At 40.8% G+C, this 15,555-nt stretch overlaps 19 non-coding genes across 19 annotated transcripts; all 19 read left to right on the top strand.

The window, feature by feature from the left end:
- Positions 1 to 46: 46 nt before the first annotated feature.
- On the top strand, positions 47 to 119 carry TRNAK-UUU (transfer RNA lysine (anticodon UUU)). The gene has a single exon. It is a non-coding gene; the product is annotated as a tRNA-Lys (tRNA).
- Positions 120 to 887: 768 nt separating this feature from the next.
- Positions 888 to 960, top strand: TRNAK-UUU (transfer RNA lysine (anticodon UUU)). Its single transcript has one exon. It is a non-coding gene; the product is annotated as a tRNA-Lys (tRNA).
- A 766-nt stretch (positions 961 to 1,726) lies between these two features.
- On the top strand, positions 1,727 to 1,799 carry TRNAK-UUU (transfer RNA lysine (anticodon UUU)). The gene has a single exon. It is a non-coding gene; the product is annotated as a tRNA-Lys (tRNA).
- A 768-nt stretch (positions 1,800 to 2,567) lies between these two features.
- TRNAK-UUU (transfer RNA lysine (anticodon UUU)) lies at positions 2,568 to 2,640 on the top strand. Its single transcript has one exon. It is a non-coding gene; the product is annotated as a tRNA-Lys (tRNA).
- Positions 2,641 to 3,408: 768 nt separating this feature from the next.
- Positions 3,409 to 3,481, top strand: TRNAK-UUU (transfer RNA lysine (anticodon UUU)). Its single transcript has one exon. It is a non-coding gene; the product is annotated as a tRNA-Lys (tRNA).
- Positions 3,482 to 4,247: 766 nt separating this feature from the next.
- TRNAK-UUU (transfer RNA lysine (anticodon UUU)) lies at positions 4,248 to 4,320 on the top strand. Its single transcript has one exon. It is a non-coding gene; the product is annotated as a tRNA-Lys (tRNA).
- Positions 4,321 to 5,088: 768 nt separating this feature from the next.
- On the top strand, positions 5,089 to 5,161 carry TRNAK-UUU (transfer RNA lysine (anticodon UUU)). Its single transcript has one exon. It is a non-coding gene; the product is annotated as a tRNA-Lys (tRNA).
- Positions 5,162 to 5,929: 768 nt separating this feature from the next.
- TRNAK-UUU (transfer RNA lysine (anticodon UUU)) lies at positions 5,930 to 6,002 on the top strand. The gene has a single exon. It is a non-coding gene; the product is annotated as a tRNA-Lys (tRNA).
- A 769-nt stretch (positions 6,003 to 6,771) lies between these two features.
- TRNAK-UUU (transfer RNA lysine (anticodon UUU)) lies at positions 6,772 to 6,844 on the top strand. Its single transcript has one exon. It is a non-coding gene; the product is annotated as a tRNA-Lys (tRNA).
- Positions 6,845 to 7,612: 768 nt separating this feature from the next.
- On the top strand, positions 7,613 to 7,685 carry TRNAK-UUU (transfer RNA lysine (anticodon UUU)). Its single transcript has one exon. It is a non-coding gene; the product is annotated as a tRNA-Lys (tRNA).
- A 767-nt stretch (positions 7,686 to 8,452) lies between these two features.
- TRNAK-UUU (transfer RNA lysine (anticodon UUU)) lies at positions 8,453 to 8,525 on the top strand. The gene has a single exon. It is a non-coding gene; the product is annotated as a tRNA-Lys (tRNA).
- Positions 8,526 to 9,293: 768 nt separating this feature from the next.
- TRNAK-UUU (transfer RNA lysine (anticodon UUU)) lies at positions 9,294 to 9,366 on the top strand. The gene has a single exon. It is a non-coding gene; the product is annotated as a tRNA-Lys (tRNA).
- Positions 9,367 to 10,133: 767 nt separating this feature from the next.
- TRNAK-UUU (transfer RNA lysine (anticodon UUU)) lies at positions 10,134 to 10,206 on the top strand. The gene has a single exon. It is a non-coding gene; the product is annotated as a tRNA-Lys (tRNA).
- Positions 10,207 to 10,975: 769 nt separating this feature from the next.
- On the top strand, positions 10,976 to 11,048 carry TRNAK-UUU (transfer RNA lysine (anticodon UUU)). The gene has a single exon. It is a non-coding gene; the product is annotated as a tRNA-Lys (tRNA).
- A 768-nt stretch (positions 11,049 to 11,816) lies between these two features.
- On the top strand, positions 11,817 to 11,889 carry TRNAK-UUU (transfer RNA lysine (anticodon UUU)). The gene has a single exon. It is a non-coding gene; the product is annotated as a tRNA-Lys (tRNA).
- Positions 11,890 to 12,657: 768 nt separating this feature from the next.
- TRNAK-UUU (transfer RNA lysine (anticodon UUU)) lies at positions 12,658 to 12,730 on the top strand. The gene has a single exon. It is a non-coding gene; the product is annotated as a tRNA-Lys (tRNA).
- A 766-nt stretch (positions 12,731 to 13,496) lies between these two features.
- On the top strand, positions 13,497 to 13,569 carry TRNAK-UUU (transfer RNA lysine (anticodon UUU)). Its single transcript has one exon. It is a non-coding gene; the product is annotated as a tRNA-Lys (tRNA).
- A 768-nt stretch (positions 13,570 to 14,337) lies between these two features.
- On the top strand, positions 14,338 to 14,410 carry TRNAK-UUU (transfer RNA lysine (anticodon UUU)). Its single transcript has one exon. It is a non-coding gene; the product is annotated as a tRNA-Lys (tRNA).
- Positions 14,411 to 15,179: 769 nt separating this feature from the next.
- On the top strand, positions 15,180 to 15,252 carry TRNAK-UUU (transfer RNA lysine (anticodon UUU)). Its single transcript has one exon. It is a non-coding gene; the product is annotated as a tRNA-Lys (tRNA).
- The last annotated feature ends 303 nt before the right edge of the window (positions 15,253 to 15,555 follow it).

Genomic DNA, 15,555 nt, shown 5'->3' with positions numbered 1-15,555 from the left:
GTGCTGTAGAGTGAAAATCAAGTTTCAAATGGGCAGTGATCCTTGTGCCTGGATAGCTCAGTCGGTAGAGCATCAGACTTTTAATCTGAGGGTCCAGGGTTCAAGTCCCTGTTCAGGCGTACCTTTGCTTCTTTTACAAAAAATTAAGCAGGAAATATGAATTGCTCATTCTAATATGTGCTATTTCTGATGGCATCGCAACCTTGGGCAATATGACTCTAAGGTAGTGGAGTCCAGAGTTCTTGGATGCTTTGTCAACATTTCAAGCCTGACTGTGCTTCTAAATAGCATGAAACAGCAATCTTTGTACAAAGTTTTAATATTGGGGAGACAGATTGGTCGAAAAAAAAGCAGACAGGCGCTGCTGAGATTCGAACTCAGGATCTCCTGTTTACTAGACAGGCGCTTTAACCAACTAAGCCACAGCACCTTTTTTGCATCTGGTCTCCTTTCCTTCCTCATGTAATCATTTAGAAGCGAAATCCACTTTTTTAAGGCTGGGCTTCTGTTGCAATATAACTTTTCAAAATGTTTTCCAATTGACTGAAACTCCATTGCACAAAACGAGCATGTCATTAATCGTCGATTTAGAGTGGACTGCATTGCCCAGTGTGTGCATTGAGGAGCACATGTTCGTCTTTACTGGGGAGCAAGTTTGCACTCATGAATGTGGCAAAACATTCAAATCCGTAAGTGGGTGAACATTAAAGTCCTAGATGCTGCAAATCTCTATATCTGGATACGGAATGACTGAAAAAAGTTATGTCTCCAGTGTCAAAATGTGTGTAATGCACTAGTAATTCATTTCCTTTATTGACCAGTGAGGTAGCCATGTATGGAGGTGCTGTAGAGTGAAAATCAAGTTTCAAATGGGCAGTGATCCCTGTGCCTGGATAGCTCAGTCGGTAGAGCATCAGACTTTTAATCTGAGGGTCCAGGGTTCAAGTCCCTGTTCAGGCGTATCTTTGCTTCTTTTACAAAAAATTTAGCAGGAAATATGAATTGCTCATTCTAATATGTGCTATTTCTGATGGCATCGCAACCTTGGGCAATATGACTCTAAGGTAGTGGAGTCCAGAATTCTTGGATGCTTTGCCAACATTTCAAGCCTGACTATGCTTCTAAATAGCATGAAATAATCTTTGTACAAAGTTTTAATATTGGGGAGACAGATTGGTCAAAAAAAAAGCAGACAGGCGCTGCTGAGATTCGAACTCAGGATCTCCAGTTTACTAGACAGGCGCTTTAACCAACTAAGCCACAGCACCTCTTTTGCATCTGATCTCCTGTCCTTCCTCATGTAATCATTTAGAAGTGAAATCCACTTTTTTTAAGGCTGGGCTTCTGTTGCAATATAACTTTACAAAATGTTTTCCAATTGACTGAAACTCCATTGCACAAAACGAGCATGTCATTAATCGTTGATTTAGAGTGGACTGCATTGCCCAGTGTGTGTATTGAGGAGCACATGTTCGCCTTTACTGGGGAGCAATTTTGCACTCATGAATGTGGCAAAACATTCAAATCCGTAAGTGGGTGAACATTAAAGTCCTAGATGCTGCAAATCTCTATATCTGGATACGGAATGACTGAAAAAAGTTATGTCTCCAGTGTCAAAATGTGTGTAATGCACTAGTAATTCATTTCCTTTATTGACCAGTGAGGTAGCCATGTATGGAGGTGCTGTAGAGTGAAAATCAAGTTTCAAATGGGCAGTGATCCTTGTGCCTGGATAGCTCAGTCGGTAGAGCATCAGACTTTTAATCTGAGGGTCCAGGGTTCAAGTCCCTGTTCAGGCGTACCATTGCTTCTTTTACAAAAAATTAAGCAGGAAATATGAATTGCTCATTCTAATATGTGCTATTTCTGATGGCATCGCAACCTTGGGCAATATGATTCTAAGGTAGTGGAGTCCAGAGTTCTTGGATGCTTTGCCAACATTTCAAGCCTGACTGTGCTTCTAAATAGCATGAAATAGCAATCTTTGTACAAAGTTTTAATATTGGGGAGACAGATTGGTCGAAAAAAAAGCAGACAGGCGCTGCTGAGATTCGAACTCAGGATCTCCTGTTTACTAGACAGGCGCTTTAACCAACTAAGCCACAGCACCTTTTTTGCATCTGGTCTCCTTTCCTTCCTCATGTAATCATTTAGAAGTGAAATCCACTTTTTTAAGGCTGGGCTTCTGTTGCAATATAACTTTTCAAAATGTTTTCCAATTGACTGAAACTCCATTGCACAAAACGAGCATGTCATTAATCGTCGATTTAGAGTGGACTGCATTGCCCAGTGTGTGCATTGAGGAGCACATGTTCGTCTTTACTGGGGAGCAAGTTTGCACTCATGAATGTGGCAAAACATTCAAATCCGTTAGTGGGTGAACATTAAAGTCCTAGATGCTGCAAATCTCTATATCTGGATACGGAATGACTGAAAAAAGTTATGTCTCCAGTGTCAAAATGTGTGTAATGCACTAGTAATTCATTTCCTTTATTGACCAGTGAGGTAGCCATGTATGGAGGTGCTGTAGAGTGAAAATCAAGTTTCAAATGGGCAGTGATCCTTGTGCCTGGATAGCTCAGTCGGTAGAGCATCAGACTTTTAATCTGAGGGTCCAGGGTTCAAGTCCCTGTTCAGGCGTACCTTTGCTTCTTTTACAAAAAATTAAGCAGGAAATATGAATTGCTCATTCTAATATGTGCTATTTCTGATGGCATCGCAACCTTGGGCAATATGACTCTAAGGTAGTGGAGTCCAGAGTTCTTGGATGCTTTGTCAACATTTCAAGCCTGACTGTGCTTCTAAATAGCATGAAACAGCAATCTTTGTACAAAGTTTTAATATTGGGGAGACAGATTGGTCGAAAAAAAAGCAGACAGGCGCTGCTGAGATTCGAACTCAGGATCTCCTGTTTACTAGACAGGCGCTTTAACCAACTAAGCCACAGCACCTTTTTTGCATCTGGTCTCCTTTCCTTCCTCATGTAATCATTTAGAAGCGAAATCCACTTTTTTAAGGCTGGGCTTCTGTTGCAATATAACTTTTCAAAATGTTTTCCAATTGACTGAAACTCCATTGCACAAAACGAGCATGTCATTAATCGTCGATTTAGAGTGGACTGCATTGCCCAGTGTGTGCATTGAGGAGCACATGTTCGTCTTTACTGGGGAGCAAGTTTGCACTCATGAATGTGGCAAAACATTCAAATCCGTAAGTGGGTGAACATTAAAGTCCTAGATGCTGCAAATCTCTATATCTGGATACGGAATGACTGAAAAAAGTTATGTCTCCAGTGTCAAAATGTGTGTAATGCACTAGTAATTCATTTCCTTTATTGACCAGTGAGGTAGCCATGTATGGAGGTGCTGTAGAGTGAAAATCAAGTTTCAAATGGGCAGTGATCCCTGTGCCTGGATAGCTCAGTCGGTAGAGCATCAGACTTTTAATCTGAGGGTCCAGGGTTCAAGTCCCTGTTCAGGCGTATCTTTGCTTCTTTTACAAAAAATTTAGCAGGAAATATGAATTGCTCATTCTAATATGTGCTATTTCTGATGGCATCGCAACCTTGGGCAATATGACTCTAAGGTAGTGGAGTCCAGAATTCTTGGATGCTTTGCCAACATTTCAAGCCTGACTATGCTTCTAAATAGCATGAAATAATCTTTGTACAAAGTTTTAATATTGGGGAGACAGATTGGTCAAAAAAAAAGCAGACAGGCGCTGCTGAGATTCGAACTCAGGATCTCCAGTTTACTAGACAGGCGCTTTAACCAACTAAGCCACAGCACCTCTTTTGCATCTGATCTCCTGTCCTTCCTCATGTAATCATTTAGAAGTGAAATCCACTTTTTTTAAGGCTGGGCTTCTGTTGCAATATAACTTTACAAAATGTTTTCCAATTGACTGAAACTCCATTGCACAAAACGAGCATGTCATTAATCGTTGATTTAGAGTGGACTGCATTGCCCAGTGTGTGTATTGAGGAGCACATGTTCGCCTTTACTGGGGAGCAATTTTGCACTCATGAATGTGGCAAAACATTCAAATCCGTAAGTGGGTGAACATTAAAGTCCTAGATGCTGCAAATCTCTATATCTGGATACGGAATGACTGAAAAAAGTTATGTCTCCAGTGTCAAAATGTGTGTAATGCACTAGTAATTCATTTCCTTTATTGACCAGTGAGGTAGCCATGTATGGAGGTGCTGTAGAGTGAAAATCAAGTTTCAAATGGGCAGTGATCCTTGTGCCTGGATAGCTCAGTCGGTAGAGCATCAGACTTTTAATCTGAGGGTCCAGGGTTCAAGTCCCTGTTCAGGCGTACCTTTGCTTCTTTTACAAAAAATTAAGCAGGAAATATGAATTGCTCATTCTAATATGTGCTATTTCTGATGGCATCGCAACCTTGGGCAATATGATTCTAAGGTAGTGGAGTCCAGAGTTCTTGGATGCTTTGCCAACATTTCAAGCCTGACTGTGCTTCTAAATAGCATGAAATAGCAATCTTTGTACAAAGTTTTAATATTGGGGAGACAGATTGGTCGAAAAAAAAGCAGACAGGCGCTGCTGAGATTCGAACTCAGGATCTCCTGTTTACTAGACAGGCGCTTTAACCAACTAAGCCACAGCACCTTTTTTGCATCTGGTCTCCTTTCCTTCCTCATGTAATCATTTAGAAGTGAAATCCACTTTTTTAAGGCTGGGCTTCTGTTGCAATATAACTTTTCAAAATGTTTTCCAATTGACTGAAACTCCATTGCACAAAACGAGCATGTCATTAATCGTCGATTTAGAGTGGACTGCATTGCCCAGTGTGTGCATTGAGGAGCACATGTTCGTCTTTACTGGGGAGCAAGTTTGCACTCATGAATGTGGCAAAACATTCAAATCCGTAAGTGGGTGAACATTAAAGTCCTAGATGCTGCAAATCTCTATATCTGGATACGGAATGACTGAAAAAAGTTATGTCTCCAGTGTCAAAATGTGTGTAATGCACTAGTAATTCATTTCCTTTATTGACCAGTGAGGTAGCCATGTATGGAGGTGCTGTAGAGTGAAAATCAAGTTTCAAATGGGCAGTGATCCTTGTGCCTGGATAGCTCAGTCGGTAGAGCATCAGACTTTTAATCTGAGGGTCCAGGGTTCAAGTCCCTGTTCAGGCGTACCATTGCTTCTTTTACAAAAAATTAAGCAGGAAATATGAATTGCTCATTCTAATATGTGCTATTTCTGATGGCATCGCAACCTTGGGCAATATGACTCTAAGGTAGTGGAGTCCAGAGTTCTTGGATGCTTTGCCAACATTTCAAGCCTGACAGTGCTTCTAAATAGCATGAAACAGCAATCTTTGTACAAAGTTTTAATATTGGGGAGACAGATTGGTCGAAAAAAAAGCAGACAGGCGCTGCTGAGATTCGAACTCAGGATCTCCTGTTTACTAGACAGGCGCTTTAACCAACTAAGCCACAGCACCCTTTTTGCATCTGGTCTCCTTTCCTTCCTCATGTAATCATTTAGAAGTGAAATCCACTTTTTTAAGGCTGGGCTTCTGTTGCAATATAACTTTTCAAAATGTTTTCCAATTGACTGAAACTCCATTGCACAAAACGAGCATGTCATTAATCGTCGATTTAGAGTGGACTGCATTGCCCAGTGTGTGCATTGAGGAGCACATGTTCGTCTTTACTGGGGAGCAAGTTTGCACTCATGAATGTGGCAAAACATTCAAATCCGTAAGTGGGTGAACATTAAAGTCCTAGATGCTGCAAATCTCTATATCTGGATACGGAATGACTGAAAAAAGTTATGTCTCCAGTGTCAAAATGTGTGTAATGCACTAGTAATTCATTTCCTTTATTGACCAGTGAGGTAGCCATGTATGGAGGTGCTGTAGAGTGAAAATCAAGTTTCAAATAGGCAGTGATCCCTGTGCCTGGATAGCTCAGTCGGTAGAGCATCAGACTTTTAATCTGAGGGTCCAGGGTTCAAGTCCCTGTTCAGGCGTATCTTTGCTACTTTTACAAAAAATTTAGCAGGAAATATGAATTGCTCATTCTAATATGTGCTATTTCTGATGGCATCGCAACCTTGGGCAATATGACTCTAAGGTAGTGGAGTCCAGAATTCTTGGATGCTTTGCCAACATTTCAAGCCTGACTGTGCTTCTAAATAGCATGAAATAACAATCTTTGTACAAAGTTTTAATATTGGGGAGACAGATTGGTCGAAAAAAAAGCAGAGAGGGGCTGTTGAGATTCGAACTCAGGATCTCCTGTTTACTAGACAGGCGCTTTAACCAACTAAGCCACAGCACCTCTTTTGCATCTGATCTCCTTTCCTTCCTCATGTAATCATTTAGAAGTGAAATCCACTTTTTTTAAGGCTGGGCTTCTGTTGCAATATAACTTTACAAAATGTTTTCCAATTGACTGAAACTCCATTGCACAAAACGAGCATGTCATTAATCGTTGATTTAGAGTGGACTGCATTGCCCAGTGTGTGTATTGAGGAGCACATGTTCGCCTTTACTGGGGAGCAATTTTGCACTCATGAATGTGGCAAAACATTCAAATCCGTAAGTGGGTGAACATTAAAGTCCTAGATGCTGCAAATCTCTATATCTGGATACGGAATGACTGAAAAAAGTTATGTCTCCAGTGTCAAAATGTGTGCAATGCACTAGTAATTCATTTCCTTTATTGACCAGTGAGGTAGCCATGTATGGAGGTGCTGTAGAGTGAAAATCAAGTTTCAAATGGGCAGTGATCCCTGTGCCTGGATAGCTCAGTCGGTAGAGCATCAGACTTTTAATCTGAGGGTCCAGGGTTCAAGTCCCTGTTCAGGCGTATCTTTGCTTCTTTTACAAAAAATTTAGCAGGAAATATGAATTGCTCATTCTAATATGTGCTATTTCTGATGGCATCGCAACCTTGGGCAATATGACTCTAAGGTAGTGGAGTCCAGAGTTCTTGGATGCTTTGCCAACATTTCAAGCCTGACTGTGCTTCTAAATAGCATGAAACAGCAATCTTTGTACAAAGTTTTAATATTGGGGAGACAGATTGGTCGAAAAAAAAGCAGACAGGCGCTGCTGAGATTCGAACTCAGGATCTCCTGTTTACTAGACAGGCGCTTTAACCAACTAAGCCACAGCACCTTTTTTGCATCTGGTCTCCTTTCCTTCCTCATGTAATCAATCAGAAGTGAAATCCACTTTTTTAAGGCTGGGCTTCTGTTGCAATATAACTTTTCAAAATGTTTTCCAATTGACTGAAACTCCATTGCACAAAACGAGCATGTCATTAATCGTCGATTTAGAGTGGACTGCATTGCCCAGTGTGTGCATTGAGGAGCACATGTTCGTCTTTACTGGGGAGCAAGTTTGCACTCATGAATGTGGCAAAACATTCAAATCCGTAAGTGGGTGAACATTAAAGTCCTAGATGCTGCAAATCTCTATATCTGGATACGGAATGACTGAAAAAAGTTATGTCTCCAGTGTCAAAATGTGTGTAATGCACTAGTAATTCATTTCCTTTATTGACCAGTGAGGTAGCCATGTATGGAGGTGCTGTAGAGTGAAAATCAAGTTTCAAATGGGCAGTGATCCCTGTGCCTGGATAGCTCAGTCGGTAGAGCATCAGACTTTTAATCTGAGGGTCCAGGGTTCAAGTCCCTGTTCAGGCGTACCTTTGCTTCTTTTACAAAAAATTAAGCAGGAAATATGAATTGCTCATTCTAATATGTGCTATTTCTGATGGCATCGCAACCTTGGGCAATATGACTCTAAGGTAGTGGAGTCCAGAGTTCTTGGATGCTTTGCCAACATATCAAGCCTGACTGTGCTTCTAAATAGCATGAAATAGCAATCTTTGTACAAAGTTTTAATATTGGGGAGACAGATTGGTCGAAAAAAAGCAGACAGGCGCTGCTGAGATTCGAACTCAGGATCTCCTGTTTACTAGACAGGCGCTTTAACCAACTAAGCCACAGCACCTTTTTTGCATCTGGTCTCCTTTCCTTCCTCATGTAATCATTTAGAAGTGAAATCCACTTTTTTAAGGCTGGGCTTCTGTTGCAATATAACTTTTCAAAATGTTTTCCAATTGACTGAAACTCCATTGCACAAAACGAGCATGTCATTAATCGTCGATTTAGAGTGGACTGCATTGCCCAGTGTGTGCATTGAGGAGCACATGTTCGTCTTTACTGGGGAGCAAGTTTGCACTCATTAATGTGGCAAAACATTCAAATCCGTAAGTGGGTGAACATTAAAGTCCTAGATGCTGCAAATCTCTATATCTGGATACGGAATGACTGAAAAAAGTTATGTCTCCAGTGTCAAAATGTGTGTAATGCACTAGTAATTCATTTCCTTTATTGACCAGTGAGGTAGCCATGTATGGAGGTGCTGTAGAGTGAAAATCAAGTTTCAAATGGGCAGTGATCCCCGTGCCTGGATAGCTCAGTCGGTAGAGCATCAGACTTTTAATCTGAGGGTCCAGGGTTCAAGTCCCTGTTCAGGCGTATCTTTGCTTCTTTTACAAAAAATTTAGCAGGAAATATGAATTGCTCATTCTAATATGTGCTATTTCTGATGGCATCGCAACCTTGGGCAATATGACTCTAAGGTAGTGGAGTCCAGAATTCTTGGATGCTTTGCCAACATTTCAAGCCTGACTGTGCTTCTAAATAGCATGAAATAACAATCTTTGTACAAAGTTTTAATATTGGGGAGACAGATTGGTCGAAAAAAAAGCAGACAGGCGCTGCTGAGATTCGAACTCAGGATCTCCAGTTTACTAGACAGGCGCTTTAACCAACTAAGCCACAGCACCTCTTTTGCATCTGATCTCCTGTCCTTCCTCATGTAATCATTTAGAAGTGAAATCCACTTTTTTTAAGGCTGGGCTTCTGTTGCAATATAACTTTACAAAATGTTTTCCAATTGACTGAAACTCCATTGCACAAAACGAGCATGTCATTAATCGTCGATTTAGAGTGGACTGCATTGCCCAGTGTGTGCATTGAGGAGCACATGTTCGCCTTTACTGGGGAGCAATTTTGCACTCATGAATGTGGCAAAACATTCAAATCCGTAAGTGGGTGAACATTAAAGTCCTAGATGCTGCAAATCTCTATATCTGGATACGGAATGACTGAAAAAAGTTATGTCTCCAGTGTCAAAATGTGTGTAATGCACTAGTAATTCATTTCCTTTATTGACCAGTGAGGTAGCCATGTATGGAGGTGCTGTAGAGTGAAAATCAAGTTTCAAATGGCAGTGATCCATCTGCCTGGATAGCTCAGTCGGTAGAGCATCAGACTTTTAATCTGAGGGTCCAGGGTTCAAGTCCCTGTTCAGGCGTACCTTTGCTTCTTTTACAAAAAATTAAGCAGGAAATATGAATTGCTCATTCTAATATGTGCTATTTCTGATGGCATCGCAACCTTGGGCAATATGACTCTAAGGTAGTGGAGTCCAGAGTTCTTGGATGCTTTGCCAACATATCAAGCCTGACTGTGCTTCTAAATAGCATGAAATAGCAATCTTTGTACAAAGTTTTAATATTGGGGAGACAGATTGGTCGAAAAAAAGCAGACAGGCGCTGCTGAGATTCGAACTCAGGATCTCCTGTTTACTAGACAGGCGCTTTAACCAACTAAGCCACAGCACCTTTTTTGCATCTGGTCTCCTTTCCTTCCTCATGTAATCATTTAGAAGTGAAATCCACTTTTTTAAGGCTGGACTTCTGTTGCAATATAACTTTTCAAAATGTTTTCCAATTGACTGAAACTCCATTGCACAAAACGAGCATGTCATTAATCGTCGATTTAGAGTGGACTGCATTGCCCAGTGTGTGCATTGAGGAGCACATGTTCGTCTTTACTGGGGAGCAAGTTTGCACTCATGAATGTGGCAAAACATTCAAATCCGTAAGTGGGTGAACATTAAAGTCCTAGATGCTGCAAATCTCTATATCTGGATACGTAATGACTGAAAAAAGTTATGTCTCCAGTGTCAAAATGTGTGTAATGCACTAGTAATTCATTTCCTTTATTGACCAGTGAGGTAGCCATGTATGGAGGTGCTGTAGAGTGAAAATCAAGTTTCAAATGGGCAGTGATCCCTGTGCCTGGATAGCTCAGTCGGTAGAGCATCAGACTTTTAATCTGAGGGTCCAGGGTTCAAGTCCCTGTTCAGGCGTATCTTTGCTTCTTTTACAAAAAATTTAGCAGGAAATATGAATTGCTCATTCTAATATGTGCTATTTCTGATGGCATCGCAACCTTGGGCAATATGACTCTAAGGTAGTGGAGTCCAGAATTCTTGGATGCTTTGCCAACATTTCAAGCCTGACTGTGCTTCTAAATAGCATGAAATAACAATCTTTGTACAAAGTTTTAATATTGGGGAGACAGATTGGTCGAAAAAAAAGCAGACAGGCGCTGCTGAGATTCAAACTCAGGATCTCCAGTTTACTAGACAGGCGCTTTAACCAACTAAGCCACAAAACCTCTTTGGCATCTGATCTCCTGTCCTTCCTCATGTAATCATTTAGAAGTGAAATCCACTTTTTTTAAGGCTGGGCTTCTGTTGCAATATAACTTTACAAAATGTTTTCCAATTGACTGAAACTCCAATGCACAAAACGAGCATGTCATTAATCGTTGATTTAGAGTGGACTTCATTGCCCAGTGTGTGTATTGAGGAGCACATGTTCGCCTTTACTGGGGAGCAATTTTGCACTCATGAATGTGGCAAAACATTCAAATCCGTAAGTGGGTGAACATTAAAGTCCTAGATGCTGCAAATCTCTATATCTGGATACGGAATGACTGAAAAAAGTTATGTCTCCAGTGTCAAAATGTGTGTAATGCACTAGTAATTCATTTCCTTTATTGACCAGTGAGGTAGCCATGTATGGAGGTGCTGTAGAGTGAAAATCAAGTTTCAAATGGGCAGTGATCTTTGTGCCTGGATAGCTCAGTCGGTAGAGCATCAGACTTTTAATCTGAGGGTCCAGGGTTCAAGTCCCTGTTCAGGCGTACCTTTGCTTCTTTTACAAAAAATTAAGCAGGAAATATGAATTGCTCATTCTAATATGTGCTATTTCTGATGGCATCGCAACCTTGGGCAATATGATTCTAAGGTAGTGGAGTCCAGAGTTCTTGGATGCTTTGCCAACATTTCAAGCCTGACTGTGCTTCTAAATAGCATGAAATAGCAATCTTTGTACAAAGTTTTAATATTGGGGAGACAGATTGGTCGAAAAAAAAGCAGACAGGCGCTGCTGAGATTGGAACTCAGGATCTCCTGTTTACTAGACAGGCGCTTTAACCAACTAAGCCACAGCACCTTTTTTGCATCTGGTCTCCTTTCCTTCCTCATGTAATCATTTAGAAGTGAAATCCACTTTTTTAAGGCTGGGCTTCTGTTGCAATATAACTTTTCAAAATGTTTTCCAATTGACTGAAACTCCATTGCACAAAACGAGCATGTCATTAATCGTCGATTTAGAGTGGACTGCATTGCCCAGTGTGTGCATTGAGGAGCACATGTTCGTCTTTACTGGGGAGCAAGTTTGCACTCATGAATGTGGCAAAACATTCAAATCCGTTAGTGGGTGAACATTAAAGTCCTAGATGCTGCAAATCTCTATATCTGGATACGGAATGACTGAAAAAAGTTATGTCTCCAGTGTCAAAATGTGTGTAATGCACTAGTAATTCATTTCCTTTATTGACCAGTGAGGTAGCCATGTATGGAGGTGCTGTAGAGTGAAAATCAAGTTTCAAATGGGCAGTGATCCTTGTGCCTGGATAGCTCAGTCGGTAGAGCATCAGACTTTTAATCTGAGGGTCCAGGGTTCAAGTCCCTGTTCAGGCGTACCTTTGCTTCTTTTACAAAAAATTAAGCAGGAAATATGAATTGCTCATTCTAATATGTGCTATTTCTGATGGCATCGCAACCTTGGGCAATATGACTCTAAGGTAGTGGAGTCCAGAGTTCTTGGATGCTTTGTCAACATTTCAAGCCTGACTGTGCTTCTAAATAGCATGAAACAGCAATCTTTGTACAAAGTTTTAATATTGGGGAGACAGATTGGTCGAAAAAAAAGCAGACAGGCGCTGCTGAGATTCGAACTCAGGATCTCCTGTTTACTAGACAGGCGCTTTAACCAACTAAGCCACAGCACCTTTTTTGCATCTGGTCTCCTTTCCTTCCTCATGTAATCATTTAGAAGCGAAATCCACTTTTTTAAGGCTGGGCTTCTGTTGCAATATAACTTTTCAAAATGTTTTCCAATTGACTGAAACTCCATTGCACAAAACGAGCATGTCATTAATCGTCGATTTAGAGTGGACTGCATTGCCCAGTGTGTGCATTGAGGAGCACATGTTCGTCTTTACTGGGGAGCAAGTTTGCACTCATGAATGTGGCAAAACATTCAAATCCGTAAGTGGGTGAACATTAAAGTCCTAGATGCTGCAAATCTCTATATCTGGATACGGAATGACTGAAAAAAGTTATGTCTCCAGTGTCAAAATGTGTGTAATGCACTAGTAATTCATTTCCTTTATTGACCAGTGAGGTAGCCATGTATGGAGGTGCTGTAGAGTGAAAATCAAGTTTCAAATGGGCAGTGATCCCTGTGCCTGGATAGCTCAGTCGGTAGAGCATCAGACTTTTAATCTGAGGGTCCAGGGTTCAAGTCCCTGTTCAGGCGTATCTTTGCTTCTTTTACAAAAAATTTAGCAGGAAATATGAATTGCTCATTCTAATATGTGCTATTTCTGATGGCATCGCAACCTTGGGCAATATGACTCTAAGGTAGTGGAGTCCAGAATTCTTGGATGCTTTGCCAACATTTCAAGCCTGACTATGCTTCTAAATAGCATGAAATAATCTTTGTACAAAGTTTTAATATTGGGGAGACAGATTGGTCAAAAAAAAAGCAGACAGGCGCTGCTGAGATTCGAACTCAGGATCTCCAGTTTACTAGACAGGCGCTTTAACCAACTAAGCCACAGCACCTCTTTTGCATCTGATCTCCTGTCCTTCCTCATGTAATCATTTAGAAGTGAAATCCACTTTTTTTAAGGCTGGGCTTCTGTTGCAATATAACTTTACAAAATGTTTTCCAATTGACTGAAACTCCATTGCACAAAACGAGCATGTCATTAATCGTTGATTTAGAGTGGACTGCATTGCCCAGTGTGTGTATTGAGGAGCACATGTTCGCCTTTACTGGGGAGCAATTTTGCACTCATGAATGTGGCAAAACATTCAAATCCGTAAGTGGGTGAACATTAAAGTCCTAGATGCTGCAAATCTCTATATCTGGATACGGAATGACTGAAAAAAGTTATGTCTCCAGTGTCAAAATGTGTGTAATGCACTAGTAATTCATTTCCTTTATTGACCAGTGAGGTAGCCATGTATGGAGGTGCTGTAGAGTGAAAATCAAGTTTCAAATGGGCAGTGATCCTTGTGCCTGGATAGCTCAGTCGGTAGAGCATCAGACTTTTAATCTGAGGGTCCAGGGTTCAAGTCCCTGTTCAGGCGTACCTTTGCTTCTTTTACAAAAAATTAAGCAGGAAATATGAATTGCTCATTCTAATATGTGCTATTTCTGATGGCATCGCAACCTTGGGCAATATGATTCTAAGGTAGTGGAGTCCAGAGTTCTTGGATGCTTTGCCAACATTTCAAGCCTGACTGTGCTTCTAAATAGCATGAAATAGCAATCTTTGTACAAAGTTTTAATATTGGGGAGACAGATTGGTCGAAAAAAAAGCAGACAGGCGCTGCTGAGATTCGAACTCAGGATCTCCTGTTTACTAGACAGGCGCTTTAACCAACTAAGCCACAGCACCTTTTTTGCATCTGGTCTCCTTTCCTTCCTCATGTAATCATTTAGAAGTGAAATCCACTTTTTTAAGGCTGGGCTTCTGTTGCAATATAACTTTTCAAAATGTTTTCCAATTGACTGAAACTCCATTGCACAAAACGAGCATGTCATTAATCGTCGATTTAGAGTGGACTGCATTGCCCAGTGTGTGCATTGAGGAGCACATGTTCGTCTTTACTGGGGAGCAAGTTTGCACTCATGAATGTGGCAAAACATTCAAATCCGTAAGTGGGTGAACATTAAAGTCCTAGATGCTGCAAATCTCTATATCTGGATACGGAATGACTGAAAAAAGTTATGTCTCCAGTGTCAAAATGTGTGTAATGCACTAGTAATTCATTTCCTTTATTGACCAGTGAGGTAGCCATGTATGGAGGTGCTGTAGAGTGAAAATCAAGTTTCAAATGGGCAGTGATCCCTGTGCCTGGATAGCTCAGTCGGTAGAGCATCAGACTTTTAATCTGAGGGTCCAGGGTTCAAGTCCCTGTTCAGGCGTATCTTTGCTTCTTTTACAAAAAATTTAGCAGGAAATATGAATTGCTCATTCTAATATGTGCTATTTCTGATGGCATCGCAACCTTGGGCAATATGACTCTAAGGTAGTGGAGTCCAGAATTCTTGGATGCTTTGCCAACATTTCAAGCCTGACTGTGCTTCTAAATAGCATGAAATAACAATCTTTGTACAAAGTTTTAATATTGGGGAGACAGATTGGTCGAAAAAAAAGCAGACAGGCGCTGCTGAGATTCAAACTCATGATCTCCAGTTTACTAGACAGGCGCTTTAACCAACTAAGCCACAAAACCTCTTTGGCATCTGATCTCCTGTCCTTCCTCATGTAATCATTTAGAAGTGAAATCCACTTTTTTTAAGGCTGGGCTTCTGTTGCAATATAACTTTACAAAATGTTTTCCAATTGACTGAAACTCCAATGCACAAAACGAGCATGTCATTAATCGTTGATTTAGAGTGGACTTCATTGCCCAGTGTGTGTATTGAGGAGCACATGTTCGCCTTTACTGGGGAGCAATTTTGCACTCATGAATGTGGCAAAACATTCAAATCCGTAAGTGGGTGAACATTAAAGTCCTAGATGCTGCAAATCTCTATATCTGGATACGGAATGACTGAAAAAAGTTATGTCTCCAGTGTCAAAATGTGTGTAATGCACTAGTAATTCATTTCCTTTATTGACCAGTGAGGTAGCCATGTATGGAGGTGCTGTAGAGTGAAAATCAAGTTTCAAATGGGCAGTGATCTTTGTGCCTGGATAGCTCAGTCGGTAGAGCATCAGACTTTTAATCTGAGGGTCCAGGGTTCAAGTCCCTGTTCAGGCGTACCTTTGCTTCTTTTACAAAAAATTAAGCAGGAAATATGAATTGCTCATTCTAATATGTGCTATTTCTGATGGCATCGCAACCTTGGGCAATATGATTCTAAGGTAGTGGAGTCCAGAGTTCTTGGATGCTTTGCCAACATTTCAAGCCTGACTGTGCTTCTAAATAGCATGAAATAGCAATCTTTGTACAAAGTTTTAATATTGGGGAGACAGATTGGTCGAAAAAAAAGCAGACAGGCGCTGCTGAGATTCGAACTCAGGATCTCCTGTTTACTAGACAGGCGCTTTAACCAACTAAGCC

This window comes from Ambystoma mexicanum, unplaced genomic scaffold (genome assembly GCF_040938575.1).
Source record: "Ambystoma mexicanum isolate Mex_15411 unplaced genomic scaffold, UKY_AmexF1_1 Mex_scaf1, whole genome shotgun sequence".
Taxonomy (NCBI): domain Eukaryota; kingdom Metazoa; phylum Chordata; class Amphibia; order Caudata; family Ambystomatidae; genus Ambystoma; species Ambystoma mexicanum.
The sequence above is the reverse complement of the archived record's forward strand: the minus strand, read 5'-3'. Positions and strand labels throughout refer to the sequence as shown.